General features: G+C 41.4%; 1 protein-coding gene across 6 annotated transcripts in view; it reads left to right on the forward strand.

Annotated features, from left to right (window-relative positions):
- FOXP1 (forkhead box P1) overlaps positions 1-13,743 on the forward strand; it is a 490,351-nt gene that overhangs the window by 156,377 nt on the left and 320,231 nt on the right. The window lies entirely within an intron of this gene.

Here is a 13,743-nt window from a genome sequence, read left to right on the forward strand (position 1 = left end):
AGCCCCACACTGAGTCTGCTCCCCAGGAGGACGGGGCTTGACTAGACCCCCTCATAGGTCCCTTTCCGCTCTGAAATGTGTTCATTCTTCTCTTTCACCTGAGATTTTTCCCCATCGAAGCCTTATTCTTTCCACTTCAAAGTCTGGGTCACACAGTTGGTGTAGGAGAAAGCTGAGTTTTGGTCACAAAGACATACAGACGTCTCACTGAATGTCCATTTTGGGGTGACCCTCTTGTCTTTCGTCATTGGTAAAATGGGTTGAGGAATTTCTGGTAAAATAAACCTACTTCCTATTCTGATTGTGATTGTGCGTTTTCCTCCTCCCCCCTCCCCCCAGTTGTCACTGATCAATCTCCATAGTATGACTGGGTGGTGGTTCTGCGGCCTTTTCCCCCACCCCACTGAAGAAGCTCATGAAAGATTGTACGGTGTGGAAAGTGCCTTACCAATTAAATAAAAGCCTGGTTCATATAAAGAGACTTGTTTCTATATGGAAAATATGACCCCCTTTTTTTTTTTTTTTTACATGGACCAGGTGTGGATTAGTTCACTGAACCTTTCACCCAGCCATATTCCCGCTTGTAATTCTTCTGAGGCATAGTTCAGCCAAGTCAAAGAAACATGTTATTAAAGGTGAGCTGAAAGGCATTTAAAAAATAAACAAACTGTTTAAGATCCTAAATCAGTAACAGAATCTATATGCACAGACTTGAAAAGTACAAGAAAATGTATTTCAATACCTTTTGCTTCCACGCCGGATTCTCCTCCTGCCTTCTTTGAACATGTCCCCGCCCCCCCCCCCAAATTCTTTTTGGTCATTGGCGGGACAAGCAGGTGACTCTGAGCTTGGGTTGTAGCTCTTTCGTAGCTAATGACTTACCCTCTACTGAGGTAGGCGAGACTCCAATCTTACCTCTATGTTTCTCCACCCAGTATGAGGGGGAAAAAGTCAGTACTTTGATTTTATTTTAGCACTGTGTTTTTAAGAAGTTTAAAATCTGATACACATTCTCTCCTTTTTTTTACCTTTGAGCGTGGCAGATCACCAGATCGTATTAACAGCTTGTAGAGATGGCAGAGATGAGGCGTAGGAAGTTTGCGATTTACATAAGTTGTATTATCCCTGCTTGTGGTAACAGTGGCTATCATTTTTGTGGCATGTGTGCCAGGCCCTTGTGTGAGCACTTTTCCCATTAATGCATTTCTTCCTCAAAAGCACATCATGCACTATACTTGAGCCCGTTGTATAGATGAGGACACGGAGGGACAGAGAGCTTCAGTAGCTTGCCTGAGATCACAAGGCCAGTAAGCGGCAGAGCTGAGGTTTGAACTCAGGCCCTTGTGTCTGCGCTCGTGAGGACTGAACTCTCCCAGGTTGAGCTAGACTGGGCACTACGATATTACATAGTACTTAGTGTTAATTGAGGCAGCCCGAGGAAGCATTAAGAAATAAAGATATTCATGGTCAGCCTGGTGCCCTCCCCCCATCCCCTGACATTTTCCCCTAATTAAAAAAAAATTTTTTTTTTTTTCTGTTTTCTTTTGGTGGTTTTTACATTCTGGCCTGTTCCCGGGGAAGGACTAGGCATCAAGCGTCCGCATCCTGTTGTCCCGCTTCTCCCTTGATTATCTTAAATTTTCTTTGTGATTATGGAGTTCTGGAAAGCCGTTCTCCCATTTTCAAAGTAATTCCAGAAAGTAGAAACAAAGGAAGAGAAGGATTTTGAGGGGTGGGTCTTCCAGGCCCACCCTTTATGAGGTATGCAGCTCCTGGAAGCCCCAGTTCTCCATAGCGGACACAGCACACCTCTCAGAAACTTAAACACGTAGCTGAAAGGAATTACCCACACCCCCACCCCTGCTGCTCTACACGACAGAAAAGGGAGCGAGTTTAGGCAACAGCTTCATCTAGTGCACTTCTGAGTGGCTTTGCTTCGTTGAAGACCATATGCTGAGCTTGTCAAAGTCATCTGCCCGTTGCAGCCATTCTTGTTTTAGGAACGTTAACTTGCTGTATTGGGGAAGCAGCATCATATGTGAACAGCCAGGCCAGGCTTCTGCCAAATGTCTCGGGTCCTCTATCAAGTTCTGGGGGCATTCAGTGGAACTTTATTGTCCTAAGGATTAAAGACCCCCTGACATCAGTATTATTAACATAGCATCCCAAAGGTATGAGAAACCTTTCTAGCTAAGGAGCCAGGAGGGCGGGTCCCACCTGGTTCTAAATTACATTGGCTCTTGCAAGTGTGTTTCTAGTGGTGGTGAGGTGCGGAAAAGCCGAGAGACGGGTCAGAGTTGAGTGGAAAAGGGAACTGGGATCTGCCAATGTCAGAGAATTCAGGAAGAGAGGCATGGGAAAGGAAATGGGATGAAAAGGTGCCAGGAAAAGTTGTCTCATTATCTGGCATTTTTCTGGTGGCCAAAAGTTAAGTTTCTACTTTTGAGTCACTTGCAAGCACGGTGGGCACATAGCTGCCAAGTTTTGCACTTTAAGGCCCAATAAAGCAGGGACATGGGTAATACTGGGAGACTGTTATTTTCAGGGAAGGATTTTTGGGGGGTTTTCCCACCTGACTATGTGAGTGGGTTCATTCTTGTGTGTTTTTCTCCATGGGTCAACATGCCCACAAGGGAGCCCACAACATTTAACTGTGGAGCCACTTGGTTGGGAAGGGGGGGGTGTCTTTTCTGTATATACCCAGGTGTAAGCTATGGCGCATATAACAATAGGAATAGAGGAGCTAGAATGAGATACAGGAATGTTTTTATTCAACTTACATGCTGATTAGTGTTATTCATTCCATATATATTTATTGACCAATCACCATATGCAGCTACTATTTGGTAACTGGCGTACAGCATTCAAGACGAGGAAGTGCTTGCCTTCATGGGGTTTATTTTCTGATAATTTGCCCCACACTGAAGTGCACACAGTCAAGATTAACATGACTGGTTTTATCCATTGCCTAAACTTTCCCAGAAAAACCAAATGAAATCTGTTTAGCTGCAGATTGGAGCCGCCGGGAGCCAGATGTGGCCATGGGAAGAATCTCTTTGAGAGCTTGTCATCTGGCTCCAGCTGTGTTAACCTAGGTCTGGTAGGCAGCCATGAGTTGTGTCTGCCAACTGGTGGCCAGACACTAGAGCAGGCTTAAACAATTAGCGGAATCCCTTGCCCCGTGGCTAGATCCGCTGTGTGTGTCCTAAACTTACCGCTGCTGTCCGGACCAGGAGCCTCTGTGGTCTGGGGCAGAAACACCCAGAAGGGAATCAAAAATCAGCTCCTTGAGAAACTAGGCATGGCTTTCTGATCCTGGAGCATGGAGAGGGATGCAGGGGAGGTACAAAACCAATGTCAGCAAAAAAACCAGAAGTAAACCAGACGTGGCCCCCCACGTGCACGCCTTGATTGTAACCAAGAGTGCTTGCCTGATACGGACCACCTGCCTCTAACATGCCCCTGAAGAAAAAGCAGAGAGTTGGCCTACAAGAACCTCTTCCCCAGTTATTATTTTCTGATTGTTGCCCCTTTGTGAGACCCATTTATGATGACCTATGTTGATTTTACCCAGAGATATCCATTAAAAGTCTTAATTCCCACCTTTGAAAGCAGTGGGACGCCTACAGATGTGCCATAACTTTTCAAATATCTGCCTTCCCAATTAGTACATAAATAAATAAGATGCTTCAGCCTACTTGTGTGTGGAAGATTTATATGAATACCGAAGTTTGTGGTTTAATGTACTAGGCAGGTTCTGCTCTTCTCTGGGAAAACATGATTTCAGTCATCCGTGGTCCAGCAAGCTTCTGACACCACAGTAGTTGCTCAGTTAATGTTTGCGGACTGAGCCAAATGAGGATGATTTCTAGTCAGCATGCTGACTTTCAAGGGTGGTGATAAAAAAAGGGTGAAGTTCTTTCAAATAATAAGTAGGGGAAACAACCCACAATTTAGAGCAAAATGAACCAAAAAAGTAAAGGTTTCATTGGAATAATTTCAGAATTCATCTTTCAGATGTCCACATCTAGTGTCTGATTATAACAGAAAACACAAGAGGGTAGAGATTAAAGTTTTCAGGGGGGCTTCTCCTGAGGCGAAGCCTATCTATACCTGTGGGGACATCTTTATCACAGTGAGGTTCAACAAAATAGTTGAAGTGGGGGAAAATGTTAAGATACTAGTTTATGTGTAAAAATCAACTTTTGCATTCTCAGTGCATTGTGTGAATTTGCTGTGCAGGAGACATAAGTGAAGCCATTTGGTTTTGTGGCATTGGTGTGGGCTGGCTAAGGGGGTGGGGGATAAAGTTGAGGCATTGATACAGTATGAGGAGAGCCAGATGGTTGTATTACACATCTTTTGTGCTCTTGTTCGCTTCTTAAAGCAATTGCCGAATTTTGCCCTTGGCGATATTTTCTTCATGCTTGTATGTTCTGCTATGAATTTACTTTTTTGTCAGAGTACTTTGAAAGAAAAGCCTTGCTCTTAAAAAAAATTTTTTTTAACTTACGTTATAAACTTGTGAAGTCAACAGTGTGTTCATAAAAATATTTTTAAAATGGTAAGTATGTTAGTAAACAGTGGGAGGAGCAGCTTTTCTTTTTTCTTTAGCACACTGATTTCAATGACATGTCAATTCAGAGAAAGAATTTTGCAAAATTATAAATGTAGAATTAACAATGAATGGATGGATGGAGACGGAATAGATACGTTGCTTTTCCAGTAGTAATGAGTCTTAGCTGATTAGAAATTTTAACTTTTTCTGTTACTTACAGCAGCTTCTCAGGTTGCGGTTTACCTATTGTGTTTTATCAGCAAGTGTGACTTTAAGTGAAGTGAGAATGCTTTGGGATAGGTCCGTGGCTTTCGCCTGGGTGTTTGGTTGGCATTCAATACAGCTGTTTATCACACCACCATTGAAATTTATATTTATTTACTACTAAAAGCAAATTATATTTTGCGATCACCGGTGGCAAGGGGTAGTTAAGATGTTCTAACTGCATGTAAGAGATGGTATTTTATCACTGAATGCTTTTAATAAGGAATTGCTTTGGAGTTTTTTTTCCTCCCCCGTTGTGATAGAATGGTTCAGAATAATTTAATGCCCTTTTCGCAGTCCCAGTTCATCTCTTTTTTTCTTCGCTCAAACGAGAGAAGACCACAAACATAAGATCCTTGGGCGCTGGTTTATTCTCTGTTGTGCACAGATTTCCAGTTTTAGTTGGAACCTGCAGTCCCTGATGAGAAAACAGGAAACTTACAGTCCTAACCTTATTGAAATCTCTGCCCGCTTTAGTCACAAGTCTGAAGCAACTCCTTCCAATAATGAAGCCATTGTACGCATCATATCTGATCAGTTCTTGAAATGTTTTAGTAAGTCTATCTTACAACATTATAAGAAGATAATCAGCAGCCTTAGAAGGTCCCCATCTGGACTGTAGAGTTCTTTTACTGAAAGATGTTTTGCCTTTTTGAGATAGCTCTCGCGTTTCATCATCTGTTCCGCTGAGATGAAGTGCATATGAAAAGTCAGTGACTCTGAATCCATCTGTTGTTATTATTTTCCACTGATAATTGGCTTGAACAATGAAATGTCTGTGTCTGCAGCCTTTGAAACTGTACGCCCTGTTTATTTTCTGGAGGTCTCGCTGCAACTCCCCCCGCCCCCATTTTTTCCCTCCTTCATTCTCTCTCAAGCTTACAGCCAGTGGCGCTTGCATGAGGATGACATCTTTGACTCTGTGCATCAGTATGTGTCACTCAGCATCTAAAGCTTGCATACGGATTTTTGTCACAATCCCTGTGTCTGTGCCGTTCGCTCCAGGATCCAGCCCTCTTGCCACAAGAAGCTTAGCTGGGCCACAATGCATGGATCCCTTACCTGGCTTGTCGTCTTTATTTCACTTTCCTCATTAAAATATTAATTTCGAGTATAGTATCTAATACCTATGGAATTAGATACTACCTCTAATTGTATAATATATTCAGTTGCATCCAGGTTTGCACGATACAGAGCATTAATATTGGATTCCACTAACAGCACTTCCATTAGCTTGCTCAACCAGTATGAGATATAGATGAGCTAGGAAGCATAACTACCCGCCAGAACTGCCAAAACAGTCATTAGAAGCTCCATTGGGATGGACAAAGGCTTTTTCACAGTGATATACTGATTAAATTTTGTTCTATGGTTTATTTGCATCAAGGTTAGATCACTATCGTCTGTGGAAGGAGGTTATCTAACACCTTATTTGGAAGGTCATTTCAAGAGAAAATAGTGAATAGAATAGGCGTCTTTAGTTTCTCTGGGAACCCCTCTTAGGGAGAACCTGTGTTTTATTCTTTGGAGGGGGTTTTGGGAATCTTTAAAACTATTTTGTTTCTCTTTTCTCCAGGTTATGCCATAATGCATGTTTGAGATGGGTTTTTCCTGCTTGTTAGTAATTTTTTAAAAAAAATTTTCAGTAATATTCATTTGCTTTTGCAGTAGAATGATATAGCCAGAGAGCAGTGTTGTGTTAATAAAATAGAACTTGCTTTTGAAATAGAAAGCTGCCTTATTTCCCTTGGCTAGCATAATTGCACTACATTCTCTGAGGCTGTGAAGGATCTGTGACCTACCCTTTTTGGTCCAAGTAATAATGTAGACACATCCTATAGAATAGCAGTGCTGGATTTGCCCCCATAGTACTATGTGGCATTAGAAGGAAGTAGATGAACATAATCTTATTTATGTTTCAATCGAAATCATTTAATACTGCAAAAGTTATTAAAAAATAATTAAGTTACTAAGACCAACATGTAGCTGGAACATACAGTAAGAGGTTAGAGGTGAGTGTGTTGACTCCCTAGGCTGAGGAAAGGCAGTAGTGAATTCTTAGCGCCTGCGTGTTTTTCCTTTTGCTTAAATTCCTCGGTTCTAAGGACAAATTATGTTGAGGTATGGCATATTTTCTGCCGAAATGGAGAAAATTGTTGACTGTAATTACGTTATTTAATTGAAATTATAAGTGGTTGAGGCCACTCAGTTAAAAGCGTCCTTTCTAATATATGGGTAATGTTTTTAAATGAGTGGTCATGGATTGATGACATTTGAAAGGCAGGCATTTGGGATGTATTTTTGGAAGACTCAAATTATGTTCCTTAAATCATTAGTGAACTAAAGAGTGTAAAGTGGCATGGGTTTTTTTGTTTATCTCCTTTAATTAAATACGTGTCAGTGTTACATGCGTGCCTATATATACACATGTATATGCATGTACATGTATGTGTACGGAAGTGTGTCTATATTTTATATGTGTAAATTTTTGTACATATATAAAATAGACCTTTCAAAGGTACAGGTCACAAGGACCGGTTTATAGTGTGGCAAAGCACAAAAACAAAAGGTATATTGTTGGTGAAAAAAGTGATTGTTGATAACTCTCATTGAATGTTAGAGATTTCAAGGCAAGCTAAGGTAAAACTCCAGTGATGTGTCTTATGCCAACTTCTTTTCGGAGTAGCTGGAGATAAAACAATAGCACTATATCCTCTCCCCCGTTACCCACCCCCCCCACTCCAGGAGTGAGTTCTTAATTACTGATGAATGCAATTCATTTTAATTGTTATTATAGCAACATCACATTTAACTGTCTCCTGTTTAGTCCTTGTGCCCTGGAACCGGTCGTGTCTCTCGTCAGAGAGAGGACAGGTAGAAGGCACAGCAGGCGTCTGATTGAGCCAGTTATTCATTTGCTGAGTGTTTGTGTTTATGCAAAGGGGCCTCTTCCTGCATATTTAATCTAGAGTAAGGCAGTGGCTTTTGTTGTGTTTAGCCCACATACCTTCAGTCCTTCCTCACACGGCCGGCAGCTTGGAGCCCTGAGAGCCCGCAGGCTTCCAAGCGCCTGTAGTTTCTCCCTGACAAACTCTCAACTTTCTTCCGTTGTGTGAAAATTGCCTCTCCGGCCCCAAAGCTTTCCTTCCTCACCATGAGCGGGTAAGTGTGTGCGAGAAGCCAAGGCTGATACTTTGTTTCATTTTACAAATGTTGAGAGGCTACTTTCCTGCTCTTCTGGGCGCCTCCTGCCAGCGCCCTGGGTCCTGGTTCCTGGGCCGTTGTCAGTTGCTGGCTGCCTTGAAATAGACGAGTACAGGTGCCTCTGAGGAACCGGGGCTGAATTTTGGACTGGCAGAGGGAGCCTCTTGGAACTCGGGCGGGCGGGGGTGGGGGGGCTGTCGGGGGAGAAAGAGAGACAGAGAGAGAGAGAGGAACAGCTTTATTATTCTTTGTCCTAACAAATCCTGTTTTGTAACTCTCCTGGAGATAATGCTGCCATTGTTTGCTAAAAGCCTTCAAACAGTGTGTAAGACGGAACTGTAAGAAAGCAGTGAAACTCTGCTGCTGTATTGTCTATACCCGGGCCAGGGTCCTCCCCGAAGGTCTGTGCCGGAATAGGAAGGGTTTTCTTTAGTGGAAATCGAATCGTCTCTTCATTGATATTAATAGCACACTAGAGAGGTTGGCCATGATGCTCAGAGAGGCGGTCGGGAGGGAAGGAAATCTGATCTTGCTTCGGGGAGGGGGGGGCGGTGGGAGATGACAGCCTCTTGGCCCCACGGTGGAGGAGACATCCATCCAGGCTCAGCCTGCATAATGGCATCCTGGCTTAACTGTTTGCTCTAGGAATTTTAATCTTGAGCTGTTTGTTTTACTATCTGGGGTCTTGCTATTTTTTTGTTCTCGTACTGTCTTTAGAAAGCACCATATTCAGGGTCTAATCCAGTCTTTTCAAAAAGTGGATTAAAAAAAAAAAGACTCAGAGAAATTGATGTACTGTGCACTTGGATCATTCTGCGCTATGATGGTAGAATTCGGCTTTCTTTTAGAATGTTATAATTTCAAAACTGAATTGCCACAACGAAGAAGGGACAAGCCACCCAAGGAAGATATGTCCTATGTAAAGATATTTCAGGGACTAGGAATTGTGTCCAGAGTCTAAAAGAAGGAGTTTGCATTACCAGTTAACTGTTGCCTCTGCTTGAGTAACTCTTTTCAACAGAAGAGTGTGCTGTTCCCCCGCAGGTTGGAAACTGTGAGAATTTAAATAAAATTTCATCAACCTTATTAAAATATGTAGGGAGTTGGGTCTTCTTGGGTACAAATCAGTCTAGAGACTTAGAAGCATTTATTAACAGTGAGGCTGCTGTAGGTTTTTAATAATAAAATTACAAATACCCTATCTAATTGTAAGTATATGACTTTTATACTCGGTTTTTAAGGGGAAAAATACTTTTTTTTTTATGAGGAAAAGTAACTCCGTCAGAGCACCTTCTGTGATTAGCGCTATTGTATTCTTAAATTTTGATTGATAGAGATAATAGTTTTCACTTAAAAATACAGACAGGTACTTTAACTTTCCATGACAATAGCTATTTGCATTTCTTTTATCTTTTTGTTTAACATTTGTGGGGGTTGGGATGGATTTGATTATTAACTCTTATTGCACACTAAAGGTAAATCTAAAACAAAGGCTTTGTTAGAGCTTCAAAGAGAAAACAGCAAATATTGTTTTTAGGTTTCAACATTTAAAGGCTGTTAAGGGATACCTATAAAATATTTTCACATGACCATGACCAGGGTTTTACTTTTCTGTAAGGTAAGCGAGAGGAGTTCCTCCAAAAGAGATGGACCAGAGTGGAGCAGCTGGGGGTGGGGGGGGGAGGGCTGACAGCCTGGAGCAGTTTCCCAGGGTGCGCCTTGCCTGGCGTTGCCTGCGCCATGTGGCTTACCTTCTAGTATTTTCGGTTTTTCTTAGAATGGACCTCAGAGTTAGGTTCCACGATTTGGTGAAGAGTCCCAGAGGGTGAGGAGAAAGGAAGTAAAATGTTCCTTGCAGCCACAGGAGGGGACGTTAGGGAATGATGGTGGATTTCTTTGGTAGACAGAAGTAACAGAAGTAACAGAAACGTAGTGATTGTAAGCCTGCGAGCCTGGCCGGTGTCCCAAAGGCCTGAACTCTGCAGCTGCTCCTTTTCCTTTCCATTTTCCTTCCTTCTTTTCCTCTTCCCCCTCTTCTGCGCTCCCGGTTTCTTTCCCTCTTACTTCTTTTTCTCTCTTCCTGCCCTCTTTGCTTTTTCTTTCTGTAAGCCTGACTCAATATTGAAGTTATTAGAGCAGAGAAAAAACTCTCTGTGGTTGATTTCTGAGTGGATTTTCTTGTCTCGAGTGCAGAAAATGAAGTGACTCTCGTACTATCATTTCTCAGCTAGGCAAATTTGTGTTGATATGCTCCTGTTTTCCTAAGAAATCTTTGAAAAACGATACATGAAAATCCACATGAGTTAGGAGTCTCTAGTTAAAGAGGCAGGCGTCTCTTGGAAATTGGCCCATTTAGACCTTCTGTTTTCTTAGATGAAGTACATGTCCTTTGCTTGGAATATTTGGGGTATGAGAAGCTTGAACTTTTTTCCTGGGCTTTCAGAGAAGGTCTTCTCTAACCAGAGACAAATTACTAAATCGCCACCTTCCTCGTGGGCCAGGAGCTGGCCGTGACATCCTTGCATCCCCAGTGACACCTGGGCCCCAGTACCTTCTCAGCCTTCATTTGGTGGACTGAAGGTTAAGATGAACAACGTTGGTTGTCTTTCCCAGTCCCTTTGTATGATCGTGTAAAATGAAACATAGTGCAGAAATCCTGATGTAGATCATTTCCTTCAGCTGCCATGGAAGAAAGGGGGGACATACTCTTAGTGGGAAAAGTAGAGTGTATATTGTTCAAGACTTGTTCATTTTCAGTCTTGTGAAATGAGGTCAAGTTACCTGCAACTTGGTTCTGACTACACCATACCAGTTGGCATCATGTATTATTTCTCGAATAGATGAAATGAGGGGCAAAATACACCCCTACAAAGTGTGACGTTGTAGCACTATTGGTAACCTAAGAGGTCCACAGACAGTGGGAAATTCTTAAGGGGTGGGGGTGGGGAAGGTAGAGGAAGAGGAGAGTTGCTGCTGAAGATCGGTGTCTTGCTCAAGGTCTTTATGGTCAACGCATAGATTCAGGTGGACAACACTCTCGCAAACAGTAGTGAGGGGGCCACACCAGGAACAGTACTTGTGTTCACGGGATCTTAACTGTACAGAGAATGACACAAAGGAAAATAAGTCATTTCTATTTACCGTATTCCTGGCTCACTTTTAAAACCTAAAACCAATAGGAAACTTCAGAAAGAGAGAGGAAGACAATGCAATTCAGATGGTAACAGCATTTTAAAAGAAGACAAGTGGGCTGGAGGGGAATATTTTTCTTTTTATATTAAAAAAAACTTAAAAGCTTTACATAACCATTTAATTTTAGTTTTGATGCGTGTGCGGTGAGTAAGCATTCAGGTAACTAGTTGATATATTTGATAAGTAAAAGTGATTGTTTAAAAAAAAATAGCGAACTGCTTTGGAAACAGAAGTTTTACATTTTGGAAAAAAAATGAAATGCAGTTTGTTCTGCTGGTTGTTGATTTCTGATTCCTCCAGGCTCGTCATGATGCAGACTCAGGCCCCAGTACTACTCCCTAATTTTCTTGTCTGTTATATTGACACATTTCATTTAATTTAGCATGATGGCAAACAGCTGTTGAACTATTAATCTTTTTCTCTGCAAAGCTAGAAAAATATCTTTTAGATTACTTGGCTAATGTATACTAAAAACTAAAATCAACAGAAATAAATTAATGAATGGTCAAATGTGCATGTGCATTAAAATTTATGGAACTTCACAATGGAGAAAAACATGATTTGTATCCCACTGCCAGGTTTTTTGTGTGTGTTTTTTTTTTTTTTTTTGTATAAGTAAAAATTAAATGTAGCCGATTTTGTATCGCTTTAGTAATTATAAGTTGGAAGGTCAGTTGTATAATTTCGTTTCCCTAGGGGAAAATTATACTTGTAAAAATGTGAGGGTAAATCAGCATGTATTTTTGTTCTGTTCACTTACACACTGTACTGTGTAGACAGGTGCATAGAGAAATAGGCCCCATTCTTCCCTGAAATCCTTCTACAGGTTTGAATACATGGCTCGAGATAACTTTATTCAAAGTAGGCATTTTCAGCAGGTTTTTTTTTTAAATTAAATTTTAATAAGGTCCAGTTGTTTGCCAGGCCTATATGATAGCAATCTCATCTGCAATGCAAAGTCTAATACTATAGATCTGACTGCCAAACATGCAAAAATAAATGCAACTCAATAGGTGAACATGAACATTAGTTTAGAGCACACACATTGGAGAATATCTCAAGTAAAAAAGGAGGGAGAATGGCCGTTCTTGCCTTGACTTCAGTAGGATCTGCCAGAGTTCACTTCCTTTCCATTTAAGATTGCATGCATGGTGAGATGGAAATTTCTCGTGTATACGATTATTGCTGTGCCTTGTATCTAATGAGCTCTTGGGCTGCTTTGCAGATCTCCCCATTACCCTGAGGACCCCAACATCATTGCTCCCTGTTTTCGTAGCCCCATTTGCCCTATGACAGAGTTCTCACCGGTAGAGAAACCAATCCTGGGGACACACATCAGCAGTGTGTCTGAAAATTTTCATTTTCAATTTGAATTGTTTTGTGTAAAAACAAAAAGGTTTGGGGCAGGTTGCAAAATAGTAATTTTAAGTCCCAGAGCGAGGGTTTTCCCCCACCCAAATGGTGAACATTTATGGTGAAAACCTCCAATTTCCTCTTACAGTAAACATGAAAATTATGATTTCACTCAGAGCCTGCATTTTTTTTCCAATCTTTATGGCAAGAATCTGCATATACTTGCTTGTGGAAATGTCATAAATTGGCCTCAGATCAATTCCTCAAAGATAGTACTCACCAAAGTGCCACTTTCAAATTTTAGCCCTTGTGAAATAAGATTTAACTCTTCTCAATAATGTTTGCCTTTCCACATTCGGGGCTGACAGCAGAGGGATAAGCAGGGATATATTCTGTATAAAATTAAAACCACTTCATTACATATTGTTCTGAAGAGTGAGCAAAAGGATATTAACATTTTAGTAAAATGACGATACGATCTTAGCATCTTACAAAAAAATTACATGAGCATTTGGTCAGCTGATGTGGAATGAATCCTGTACCCTGTCGGTAACTTGATCTAAATTAATAAACAAATGTTTTTCTTTTCACTTGTGCCATACGTTGATCCCAGTTACATGGGCAGAAAGAGGCAGCTTGTAATGTTTCTCAGAGGATTACACACTGTTTTGCATAAGAGAGTACGCAGATGCAGGAGTAGATGTGGGGTAAGACATGTTCCAGGCTTTCTTTGTGTTTTAGGGAGGTCGGTTTCAATTGTTTATTTCATCTGACACAAACCATTTTTATTTAACTTGGTAGATTTGGTAGATAAATGCTAAGTGGAAAACATAGTGTGAACAGCTTTCACCAACTGATTAACCCCCTACCCCTCCCCAGACTTGAAGATCTTGGTGCTTGTATTCATTTTGAAAGGTTCCAGGGTGGCATAAAGCATCTTGTCTATAAGAACTCACTCTCTTACTAAGGCGGGGGGGGGGGGGGGGGGGGGGGAGGGGGCGGGGACAAGCCTGTGCTTTAATGAAATCAGAGATGTTGTGGATGTTAACCAAACAGACACGTTCAAGGAGCAGTCTGGTTTCCAAAAACAAAGGCCTATGAGTCACGTATTATTGCACCAGAAAATAAATTGATAGATGACAAGATGAGAAAAAGTTCATATGCAAAATTCG

The sequence above is a fragment of the Halichoerus grypus genome, chromosome 1 (genome assembly GCF_964656455.1).
Source record: "Halichoerus grypus chromosome 1, mHalGry1.hap1.1, whole genome shotgun sequence".
NCBI classification, from domain to species: Eukaryota; Metazoa; Chordata; class Mammalia; order Carnivora; family Phocidae; genus Halichoerus; species Halichoerus grypus.